Source organism: Balaenoptera borealis, assembly GCF_965194805.1.
Source record: "Balaenoptera borealis genome assembly, chromosome: 5".
In the NCBI taxonomy this organism is placed as follows: domain Eukaryota; kingdom Metazoa; phylum Chordata; class Mammalia; order Artiodactyla; family Balaenopteridae; genus Balaenoptera; species Balaenoptera borealis.
Window position 1 is genome coordinate 92114761 of NC_138862.1, and position 12503 is coordinate 92127263.

General features: G+C 34.0%; 1 protein-coding gene across 3 annotated transcripts in view; it reads right to left on the reverse strand.

Moving 5' to 3' along the window:
* The window catches only part of NAALADL2 (N-acetylated alpha-linked acidic dipeptidase like 2), a 1512458-nt gene that overhangs the window by 1175414 nt on the left and 324541 nt on the right, over positions 1-12503 (reverse strand). The window lies entirely within an intron of this gene.

A 12503-nucleotide genomic window follows, 5' to 3' on the forward strand; every position in this document is an offset into this window, starting at 1 on the left:
ATCCTTCTTGATATGCCTTTTAAAAATAGTTAGCTAGTGGGAAGCAGCAGCATAGCACAGGGAGATCAGCTCAGTGCTTTGCGATGACCTAGAGGGGTGGGATAGGGAGGATGGGAGGGAGGCTTCAGAGGGAGGGGATATGGGGACATATGTATGCATATGGCTGATTCACTTTGGTGTACAACAGAAAGTAACACAGTATTGTGAAGCAATGATAATCCAATAAAGATCTATTTTTAAAAAGATATGTATCTTTAAAGAAAATACAAAAACAATCCCATTTTCCAAATATATCCAACCTCCCATATTAATCACTACCATGGTAAAAATGATTATCTTTTTACTACTTTGAAAAAGACACAATAGCTAGCAGAGACTTCTATAAATTAAGTGGCATGTCATTGTCTTAGTCATCTCAGACTGCCATATAAAATGCCACAAACTGGGTGGCTTTAACAACAGAAATGTATTCCTCACAGTTTTGGAGACTAGAAGTCTAAGAACAAGGTGCCAGCAGGGTCTGTGTCTGGTGAGCGTGCTTTCCTTGGGTTGCAGACAACCACATTCTTGCTGTGTCCTCACATGGCCTTCCTTTGATTTGTGGTGCATGCAGGTGGAGAGAGGAAAAAAGAAAGCAAGCTCTCTGGTGTCTCTTTTAAGGCACTAATCCATCCCATCATGAGGGTCCCACCCTCATTGTTTCATCTAAACCTAATGATCTTCCAAAGACACCCCTCTCCAAACTCCAAATACCATCATATTGGGAGTTAAGGCTTCAACTTACAATTTGGGGGTCGGGGGGGACACAACTCAATCCATAGCAGTCACTTTGCTAGAACAGACAAAGGATAACCAATGGCTAGAAGAGGGGAAATGTAAACAACTCTAAACTTTCATACACACACACACACACACACACACACACACACATATACCTTTCAAGCTTGCCTTCTTAGCACTCCTAATGGCCAGAGGTTGCATAGCTATTTAGTCCTTCAGAGTACTCCTACTTATTATAAAAAGCATGAACTTAAGATACAATACTTGCCTCTTTCCCCATAAATCAAAAGAATTAAAAGTATAACTCTAAAATTTCAAAACTAATTTAAAGATGATAAACGGGAAGGAAATTTTTAAAAATCGCACTGTCATTTAAACTTCCCTACTAATTTTAGCATAAAATCCTAAGGGAAAAAAGGAGATCAACAACATAGTAAATTTGTTAGAAAATTATTAGAAATACATACAAACACAAAACACACATACAGATAGATACATAAATGTTAATTATACATCACAAGTCTTATATGCATGGAAAAGCTAACATCAGAGTATACACAAATAAATCTGTAAAAAGGCTTTCCATAATCTGGCTCAGTTTAATCTACAGTAGTATCCCATTCAGATTTTTTGCTCTAGCAAAACATGCCATACTGTTTTATGCCTCTACATGTATCTACATTTTTTTATGGAGCTACATATGGACTACATAACTCCTACTCCTCTTGCAAAATGTAGTTCTTAAAAGATAAACACATTGCTTAGGGGGTAATTATTATTCTTAAGTATTTTATCCATAAGAAAATCACTAATAATGTATTGAAAATTGATTTCGAGTTAGAAAAGAAATGTCAAATTATATTGAAGCAAAACAGAACAAATTAACAAAGGAAAAAGCAGTAAATAAGAAAGCTAAAAACATAGTAGAATTAATAAATAAATTCAAAAGCTGATTATTTGAAAAGAAGAAAATCACTAGTGAGCCAAATTTTTTTTTAAAAAGGAATAAGGTAGAAATATACAAAATAAATAAAAGATAACCACAGTCAGAATAAACTTAAAAGAATCATAATGCTGCTAAACATCATGCGAGTAAACTTGAAAATCTAAATAAAATGGATAATTTTCTAAGACAATATGATTTGCCAAAATTGACTTCAGAAGAGACAGAAAATCTAAAGACTGATTTACATAGAAGAAATGGAGAAATTTGTCAATAGATAAATCCAAAAGCAGCAGTCTTCGATAGTTTCACAGGGAAATTTTTAAAATCTTTAAGATTAAAAATTTCAAGGCTTCTAAAATCTCTCCAGAATATAGGGTAATGAAGAAAACATCCTGATCCAACAAAGACTGCATGTACACACACAGGAACCAAGTCAATGTCACTTATGAATATCAAAGGAAAATCCTAAATTCAATATTATTAGCAAATAAAATCTAGGTATACACAAAAATAACATTACATCATGACTAAGTGAGGTTTATTCCAAGAATTTAAGAATTTTCAATATTAGGAAGTCTATTAATAAATTTTTAGAGCAAATTAATAGATTTCAGAAAAACATTTTATTCTTTTTGTATAAAAGACTGAAAAGCCATTTGTCAAAATTTAAATAACCATTTTGGATTAAAATACTCGATAAAATAAAACTGATGAGAATTTACTTTATATGATATAATATATCTAGCTTAGCCCAAAAGCCACTGTCATGTTTAGTAGGACAGCACTGGAAGCATTACCAACAAAGTCAAAAACAAGGAAAAGCTCTCAGTCATCAGTATTACTTAACATTGTACTGGAAATATAAGCCAAAAAATTAAATTAAAAAAAATTATAAATAAATATTTTGGAAAGGAAGAGGTAAAACTATTACTAACTGCAGACAACATAAAAATATAATTGCGTACATAGAATATCCAAGAGAGTCAACTGGCTTCTGGCATACACAGTTGACTGGAATCAAACATACTTGGGGGAAAGAATGTTTTGAGAGAGTTGTATCTGCTAATAGACTGTGACTAGATGAGACATGTAAAAGACCACTAAGCTTACAACCTCCTGTGGGGGGAAGCAGGTTAAGAAAGCTGCTCAGTCACCAATAAGTGAATACTTTCCAACACCTTCTTTATGTAACAAAGGAGGATAATGAAAATGAAAGGTCCTTCCAGAAAGTAAAGCCAAAAATTCAAAATCCATGGAGCACAAAAACAGGGGAGTTATACCCAAAGAGCAGAACCAGGACTTCAACTTAATTCAAGATACTTTTTTTAACCTTCTAGGTAGTAGGCTGGCAAATATTTACCCAGGTGCATTTTAGAATTGCTAAGAACCTCTGACTGCTATCTGATGCCCATTCTTTTCTTTTTCAAATGACAGTGATTTTTACCCAGGAAGACAGAATAAAAAATGGTATCTGTCTTTGCATGTATATTCATACAGATGCATATGAAACTGATCACAGTAATGACTACTTTAGCCTGGGTGGAAACTGAAAAGACTGGGAACGAGGCGGAAAGGAGACAAACTTTTCTCTGTATATCTTTTAATATATATAATTTTTGGAACTGTGGGAAGGCATTGATATTCATAAAATAAAATGAAACATACTTTAAAATATGTCTTAGGACTTAGTGAATTACTGAAAAGGGGATTAAGAGATGTAATGCAATGATTCCTATGCTTCTGGTGTGATCAGTTTAGTGCAATACACCAAGAGAAGAAAATATATTGTCATCATATCTATGGGAAAGAAGACTAATTTTTAGATATGTTGAATACCAATCACATCCAAAGCTATTCACTGGTCTTAGAGTGATCAATGATTCAGGTTTGCCTGACACTATTTAGGTTTCAGCATTAAAATTCCCACATCCTGGGAAACCCCTCCTCAGGGTGCAAAATATCCTGATTTTCAGAAATGGGTACAGAAGGTTAGGGGGAAAGTACAAAATACATACAGCAGCCAAAAAAATTGAGCCTAAAAGTAGTACTCTATTTAGCTTCAAATGGATATGGCATAGATGATTCACTTTCAGTAGTTACCGTCACTAATTTTTTTTCTGATCACTGACGTTGTCAACTCTGATTTGTAGTTCATAATAATGAAATATCCATTGTTGCATGACTGAGTGATGTTATTTATGTTTGCAAACTAAATGTATTGTAATTGTGAGCATTAACAGTCAACTTTCACTTTGCCTGTGGATTAACTATGTACTTTGTATTAAGGTAAAGCTAGTTTAATTTTAACATTGTGCATATTGTGACCACATTTTCCAAGACTTCAGATAATGAAATGAGAATTATTATAATGCCAGTGTCAGCATAATCCAGACAACTGTATTATTTTATTAACGGCTAGAAAGACACATACTTCTAAATCAATCAAACTTTTTTTTATCTCCCCCAAAACACCAGTGCTCAGTCAAAAATAGCTACTGTATTGGTCTGTGGGCACACCACAAGAATAAACACACATCCTACATCCACTTGATTATTCTGTCAACATGAATAAAGATACATTTCCTGTTTCAGAGGTTGCAACCATGTAGGCAAACAAAAGGAGAAATTTTGATAATTGATGTGTTGGCCTATTGCAGCATAGACCTGATTTAGTCAGGCCTTATTAACAATCATGCTTTTTACAGTACTGTATATCAAGTGATGCACTGAATCATATCAACAATGAAAAAAATTTCCCTCTAGCTCTTAGGTGCTTTGATTTGGAAAAATGGAGTTTAAAATTATCTTCTTGAGATTTATAAGAATATCATAAAACCACAGAGAAGATAAAGAATGGTAATACCTTGTCCAAATAAAAACTAGACTTTGCCCACTGTATTCGTTTTGTATTGCTGTCGTAACAAATTACCACAAACTTAATGGCATAAAACAACACAAATTTACTATCTTAAAGTTCTGGAGGTCAGGATTCTGAAATGACTCTCACTGGGTTAAAATCAAGGCATCAGGGCTAAAAATCAAGGTATTACCATGGTTTTACCTTTCTAAACGCTTTAGGGGAGAATCTGTTTTCTTGACTTTTCCTGCTTCTAGAGGCCACCTCCATTCTTTGTCTGGTGGCTCCCTCATATCTTCAAAGCAACCAATGGCTGGTTGAATCTGTACATCACACCACTCTGACACTGACTCTTCTGCCTCCCTCTTCCACATTTAAAGGCCCTGTGATTACACTGGGCCCACCTGGATATTCAAGGATATTCTTCCTGACTTAAAGATAGTTGATTAGCAAACTTAATTCTATCTGCTACCTTAATCTCATTTTGTTTTGTAACATAACATATTCACAGATTTCAGGGATTAGGACGTGAATATCTTAATGAGGCCATTATTCTGCCTACCACACTCAGCTATCTGCATTATTTGGCAGACAGTGTGAATGTAAATCTTGACAAATCCCAATCAGCCTATAAACTTCTGACCAAAGAAAATGCAAAGATATTACCAGCTAAGTATCTTGCATACCTTATACACATACACTACTGCTAAAATGGGGTGTGTTTTACCTACCTGTGAAATTGAGGTTTTCATAATGAAAGCTTTTTTGATCATTTTTCAGTTTCCTCAATGTGCAGAAGTAGTTAATGAGATTTTGGACTTTACAGAAATGGAGAAATGTATCCTCCTTAGACACGAGTCTACAAATGGCTACCATTGTCACTGGCCACACACAAAGTGTTAAAATGTTATCCTGCCATAAATTCATTTCCAAAGTATGGGACAAGAAAAATGATCTTTTCTAATTTGGAAATATATTGAGGATGAGAACGAAGAAAGGGAAAAATAAATAATAAAACAAAAGAGACATTTATGGACTGTTTCTTTAAATCTGTCTGATGAACTCTGAGCGGCCATAAGGAATCTAGAGAAAAATGAACTGACTGCATCTAAGATGTTTGATATTCAGGCTGAGACAAACACTCACAGACTACTTCAAAACTCCAAAAAATATCAACAGAAAAGGAAAGCCAAGTTTAATGAGGACTTTTTCATTTTTCAACTAAAACTGTAATTTATTTGGAATCCATTTTTGTAAGTTCAAATTATCTCTGTACTTTAAAACCATTATCCCTGAGAAAGAGAGGTTTAACTTATAGTGCCATACAAAGTGCTCTAAAGTTTTTTGAAATGATGGCTATTTTCCACAGGGTTAGACTGTACGGTAAATTTATAGAAGCCAAAGACCTGGTTGACAAACAGCTTGCCCGCCAAAACAAGCCTGTAGATACAGAGTGGATAGATAGATCTGGAATCTATTTCTAGCAGGTGTAAACACTTGCTGCTGCAAGGAGTTAAACTCTTAAGTAATTAAATGATTTTGTTGAGAGGATATTTAGCTTGGTGCTATCACAATGGCCTGATAACCAGGATTAGTATAAAGAGGGCTTGACAAGAGCAGAGTTTCGAATCAAAATCAGTTTTACATGTGACTATATTCAGTTTTACCAATACTACTTACAAGAAGAATGATGACCTAAAGCCTGCAGGCAGTTCAGAGAAGCATTATCAGAAAAGGAAACAGAAAGAGTAAAAATCTCCTACCGTGTCATGAGACAGAAAGAAACATGCCATTGTTATTGTGTATTAAATGTAGGTAATTTGTGCTTACTTGGTTTGCTTTTAAATTCTCCTGTTACAATCTCAAATTTATTTATCTTAAAGATTCACAGTAATATAGATTCTACAATTTAAATATCCAGTAAAAGTTCAAAAAATAGTTAAAATAAACTGCTATATCAGAGGATAGAATGAAACATTATAAAAATATTGTTTTTATACATACTATTTGTTTAATTAGTCCTGTTTATTACTGCTAATTGCCATTTTAACTATTCTGCAATTTTGTTTACTAGGAATTATGTAACAGAAAAGTAAATAATAAGTAATATTATATAATTTCAAATAAATGCCTTTTTTCATATGTTAATGTTAAAGTAATAACATGCATGCATATAATTACATTACATTACGTGATGTTATATTATGTTATGTTATATTGGTTTTTTTGGACTGGCATGGTATGACAAGATGGCTCTCTAAAAAACCGATCACCCTAATATTTGAATCTGAAGCCAAAGAGATTGATCTGGGCTGGAAATAAGTATTTGGGAGTTAAAAAATATCACTCCCACCCTGTGCTACTTTTTACATGCTCACAGTACAATATCACACTACATTGTAATTATTTGTATCCCCACAAAACAGAGAACATTGTTAGGGAAAGTAGTATAGCATAATTACCCTTGTTCCTCTAGTACCCAATAAAGTATCTGGCATATAAAAGGTTCAGCATAAATATTTGTATGAAATTGTCTTTGAAAAGTTTTAAAGAATATTTTTAAAAATATTAACATGTTACCTCTGGAGAAAATATTTTATATGTAAAAGAGCAAAAGAAATAAGAGAATGAGTTTTGCAGTAGTACTAACAACTTTTTATTTAAAAGGTGAACACTCAGCTTGAAAAAAAGTCAATTTTAGAAATAGTTCTCTTGGAAAGACAAATATAAAAAGATGTTTCAAGGACAAGAAAGCACTTCATATATACACAGGTATGAAATTCATACCATGTAAGTTAACAAGAGACCACATGTCAAATTTGCAAGGAAATGTTACAGATGTATTTCAGTTATATAAGGAAATGAAGCTACTTGTGTGAAGATAATTTTCAGTATCAAGTAGTAAATGAATTGCTGCCGAACTGATTAATATGGTTAAAAGTTGGTATCTTTGAAATTTATATGAAAAAGTATATGTAAAAAGCTTCAAAAAACTTATGAGATCAGGCAAAAGATATGTAACAATTGATTTACCTGTATAAAGCTAAAGTTAATGAGTTGGGGCTCTTCCTCTTTAAAAAATATCACTTAGCTCTTAATGACTGACCTTTCATTCCCTATATGAATGCTGTTCTTTCATTTCTTTAGAATAGAAAGGAAATTATTTCAAAATTGTCTTCTGAGAGAAATACAACATTCTTAAAGAAAAAGTTTAAAAATTAATATCATTTTAGCTTTCAAGGACAAGTTCTAATAATACAAAAATTACCATTTCTACTATAAATGGTACAATGAAATTCAAATATTATGGTTAAATTACTTTATGCATTTTATATTAGGTAAGTGTATGATATAGCTCAAAACAAAAAAATATTTCAATGAATTTATTAAAATGTACTTTAAAGGCAATAGACTATAAATCTTCTCCTAACAAAGCTAATCTCATGCTGAGTAGATAAACTAAAAAAACACATTGTTTAGATGAAATTACATTGGGGGTGTGGGAGTACTTATGGACAGATTATAAAAAGTTCCTCAAGACTTTTGCCATCAGTGTTCTTCCTTATCTATCCCTTGCATGGGACTTAGAATATCAAACAAGGGTCTATTTCAATCCATTGGGTTAGAAATGCAGAGCCCATGAGTGTTATAAGGCTATTTATGATACTAGGCTTTATTTTTCCATTGAAATGCTGTTATTAGATCATTTAACTGCCCTATTTTTTTTTATTAGTCTTGTACCCTAAGGAAAGGCTGCCTCTTAAAGAAAATAAAATAGTCAATTCCAGAACAAATCACATTTATTAAACAATTTAGTGAGAACCTCAAGAAAAATAAAAATTGGGATAATTGCATCTGCTTCAGTTTAAAGAGACCCAGGAAGGGGTGGTAAACCTCAGGCAGCATAAAATGGCTTTAACAGACTCCAGCATCCAGCCACTCACTAATACATGATTTCTAATTACTTCTGTAGTTTGTCACTGTTCAGCACAATCAAATCTAATTGACCAGAAAATTTTGGTTAGATTGTACTCAACTATGGCTAAATTTTTACTGTTATTATGCTGGTTTCTTTGTGAACATCTCAACTTTACTGCATCATTAAACCTTAAATTAGATTTTGACAATAAGAATATTTCATAAAATTGTTCAAACAACTGCAACATTCACACAGGAGCTACGGTACTCTTAAATCCACTGTCATGTTTTTAAAAAACATTTAATTTAATTCATACCCATTCTTTCTGGGTTATTACAAACAACGGCACTTTGATTTTAATTAAACAATTTGAAGGCCATGACTAACAAATGTCAAATGCTAAAGGTGAATTCATGTCTTAACATGAGTGCATGTCAGAGCATCTTTCATAGCATGAAGGGAATTCTAGTCTGAGGGTTCTTAGTTTCAGAATCACTGATGAGGTGTACATACACGAAAGGTAGCAATTAACTACCTCAGTTTAGAAGCTTGCATTACTTTATTCTCATGTTGAGAATCAGTGATCTAGCAATAGATTAGACATTTCTGTCATCAATTCTCTAAAATCTAGAAAAATAATATAGAAATGATTGAGTTTGTTGTCTAAATGTCTACTTTGTCCATATACTCTGTGTGTTACTAAAGCATTGAAGATAAACATATATGAATTTATTCCTTGAAGAGTATAAAGAGAATGCTTGCTCACACTGGTAATCTTTTTTTTTTTAATGCCTCTATAAAACAAGACAATAAGATAACATCATTAGAAGCCTCCCTGTATAGTTTACCTTATATTATATCTGCTGACATTTTCACATATATGCTTATTTTATTTTCCACAGTATGTGGAGCCTTCAGAAGAAATCAAGTATGTTTGAAAAAAGAGCTGATACTTTTTGTTAATGTCAGATGTAGTGGGTCAGTGAAGGAACAGATCTAACCAGTTCTGATCAGTTTGAGCATTAACATCCAAGTACTTCAGTTTTGACTTGGTTATCAAAGAAACGGACAGAAAATACATTACATGACAACATGGCTGGACTATAACATCTAATGTGAAAGTGTAACCTAGCAGGACCCTATGGGGCCTTCTGGGGACAGACTCTTCTCCCATATCCTCTGCTATAGCTCCTCTCTGAAGTAACCAGATGATAGTATCTCATGCATATTTCCTGAGTTTTTCAGATGACCACCACCAAATGGAAGGAATTAACTACTTGATGATTAAGAACACATAGCTCCCAGATCTTTCTGGCCCCTAAGGATTGATCATCATCAACCAATCAGAGAATTGTGCAAAAGCTGATCACATACTCTGCGACCCACTCCCACCCCAACCTGGTCTTTAAAATTGCTTTGCTGAAACCCTTCCAGGAGTTCGGGGGTTTTTTAAAGCACCAACTGCCCATTCTCCTTTCATGGCCCTGCAATAAACCTTTCTCTGCCTCAAATTCCAATGTTTCAGTTTGTTTGGCCTCACTGTGCATCAGGCACATGAACTTGCATTAGGTATCAAAAGCCTCTTAAAACATTATTTCAAAGTTATATATCTTAGGGAAGTAACAGTTTCTATTAACACGTGAAAAAAAATTATCTGAAAGATCTAGCATACCTCACACAATACAGCCATTCTCAAATTGATCATTTGTGAAGTAACTTGCATACTTCTACAAATGCACATGGTCATGAAATTAAAAACTATACAAGTAACAAAGAAAGAAGCAGCTATTGAGAGGGCCCAACTAAAGGCATAAGAATCCCAGTTCCTTCTAATTCTCCCTTTATCACTGGGATAACACACATGGCTCCCTGCAGTCATGAGTTCAGTTTTCTTGTGGACATAAAGTCTGATTTGAATTGTGCCAAAAAGAATAGATAAGACTCCCAGAGTATATTGACTTGGCCCACTTCCCGTCTTCTACTAGGCTTGTAACCTAATTACCATTTGCATCTGATAAAATGTACTTATTTTCTCAACTAAAATATGGGTTTAAAAGGCAGTAAAATGTGATAAAAAGAAATAAATACATGTCATGGCCGTAAAAAGGAAAAAAAAGTTTTTAAAAAGCAAAATTGGGCTTCCCTGGTGGCGCAGTGGTTGAGAATCTGCCTGCCAAGGCAGGGGACACGGGTTCGAGCCCTGGTTTGGGAAGATCCCACATGACGCGGAGCAACTGGGCCCGTGAGCCACAACTACTGAGCCTGCGCGTCTGGAGCCTGTGCTCCGCAACAAGAGAGGCCGCGACAGTGAGAGGCCCGCGCACCGCGATGAAGAGTGGCCCCCACTTGCCGCAGCTAGAGAAAGTCCTCGCACAGAAACGAAGACCCAACACAGCCATAAATAAATAAATAAAAATTAAAAAGCAAAACTGATGGAGCTAGAAAATTATGTTAGAAAATATACTTATTTAAACTACAACTATCATTTTTCCGTATAAACTAATATTTGTTTTAAAATATTAATTAAAATATTAATCAAAAGACACTAGAACTTTTAAGTACTCCTTAAAAAATCATAAAACTAGTCCCAAACAGGTGGTATGACTCTCCTTTACTTGTTCACATGATTTTTTTAGTGCAAATACTCAGTAAGAAAGAAGTTGCTAACTGGTAATTTACAGAATAGGTTTTATTCTTTGATTATGGTACTGGATTCAAAGTTCTAACTCTAGGTCACTTAAAGAAAAAAAAAAAACCCTCAGAGTAAAATATTAAACTGATGAATTATTTAAGTACTTTATGGTCAAAAAATCAACTTTCCCTCCAATTCTAACCAAAAACTATTTAATTTTATTTTACTTATTTATATTTAATTACTTAAAAAGGAACACACACAGAGCTCAACAGATGCTAGGCAATATTGTGTTTTGCATAGTAAAAATATTTTACAAACATATATTGAGTTGGAAATGACCTTAGAATTTATTCAATCCAACAGCCAAGTCCAATCCTCCTCCTGCTTCCCCCTTCCTCACCCCACACAATTTACTTCTTTGTCCAGCCTTAAAATACTTGAACCTGAATGGCTTTAGAAGGGGCACAGCCTCTTTCCCCACAGGCTCACTATTCCCTATTGTCTCACACCCAGCCACTCCATACAATTCATATGTTATATGTCTGACCTTCAAAGCTCAAGAATTTGCCACCCTTTCCTTGTTTAATCTAGCCCCTTCATTTCAAAACCGAGGGAATACTCAGATGGTTAAGTGATTCATCTAAATTCCTAAAGTATGTTGGTGGTCATGCTGGGTCTGCTCAGATTTCCTAGCACTTGGTTCTGTGCTGTCTTGTAGGCCTTTGCATCATCCATGCCACGTAAAGTTTTATACATAGTAAGCCTGAACCAGCATTGGAACATTGATTGCAGCTAGAGCTTTACAGAAAAAAGTATTTCAATCATATACTGGCATCATCTGCTCAGAATAGGAGTGTTTCCAGGAAGAACTATGAACTATCTTTAAAACATGTCTTTCAACTCTAATGCCTACATGGAAGTTCACAGTCTATGTGTGGCCATATACAGACAGATGTTCCAAAAGGTCATCGGACCTGTATAAACTTGGAATAAATAAGAAAAGCAAAGCCTTGCTGTATCATGGCACAAACTGCATTGTTGTTATCATTTTAAAATAAAATAGTGGGTCAACTTAAACTTAAAAAAAAAAAAGAAAGAGAGATTAATTTGATTACTTACAATAAAATTACAATTGTATAAAAAGCAATTGATACCACAAAGGCAACGAAACTACCAATTTCAACAGCCACACAGAAATTAAATTTAGGTAATGCTTTCCAAAAAAAAAACTGGGCTCAATTCCATGAAATAAAAGATGAACAGAAACTAGAATAATATGATTTTGCCACAGAATGATACTCACACTCTTCTCTTTTTTCAAAATTAGCAGCTATTGGCACATTATAGAGGTATGCCAAATCACCTT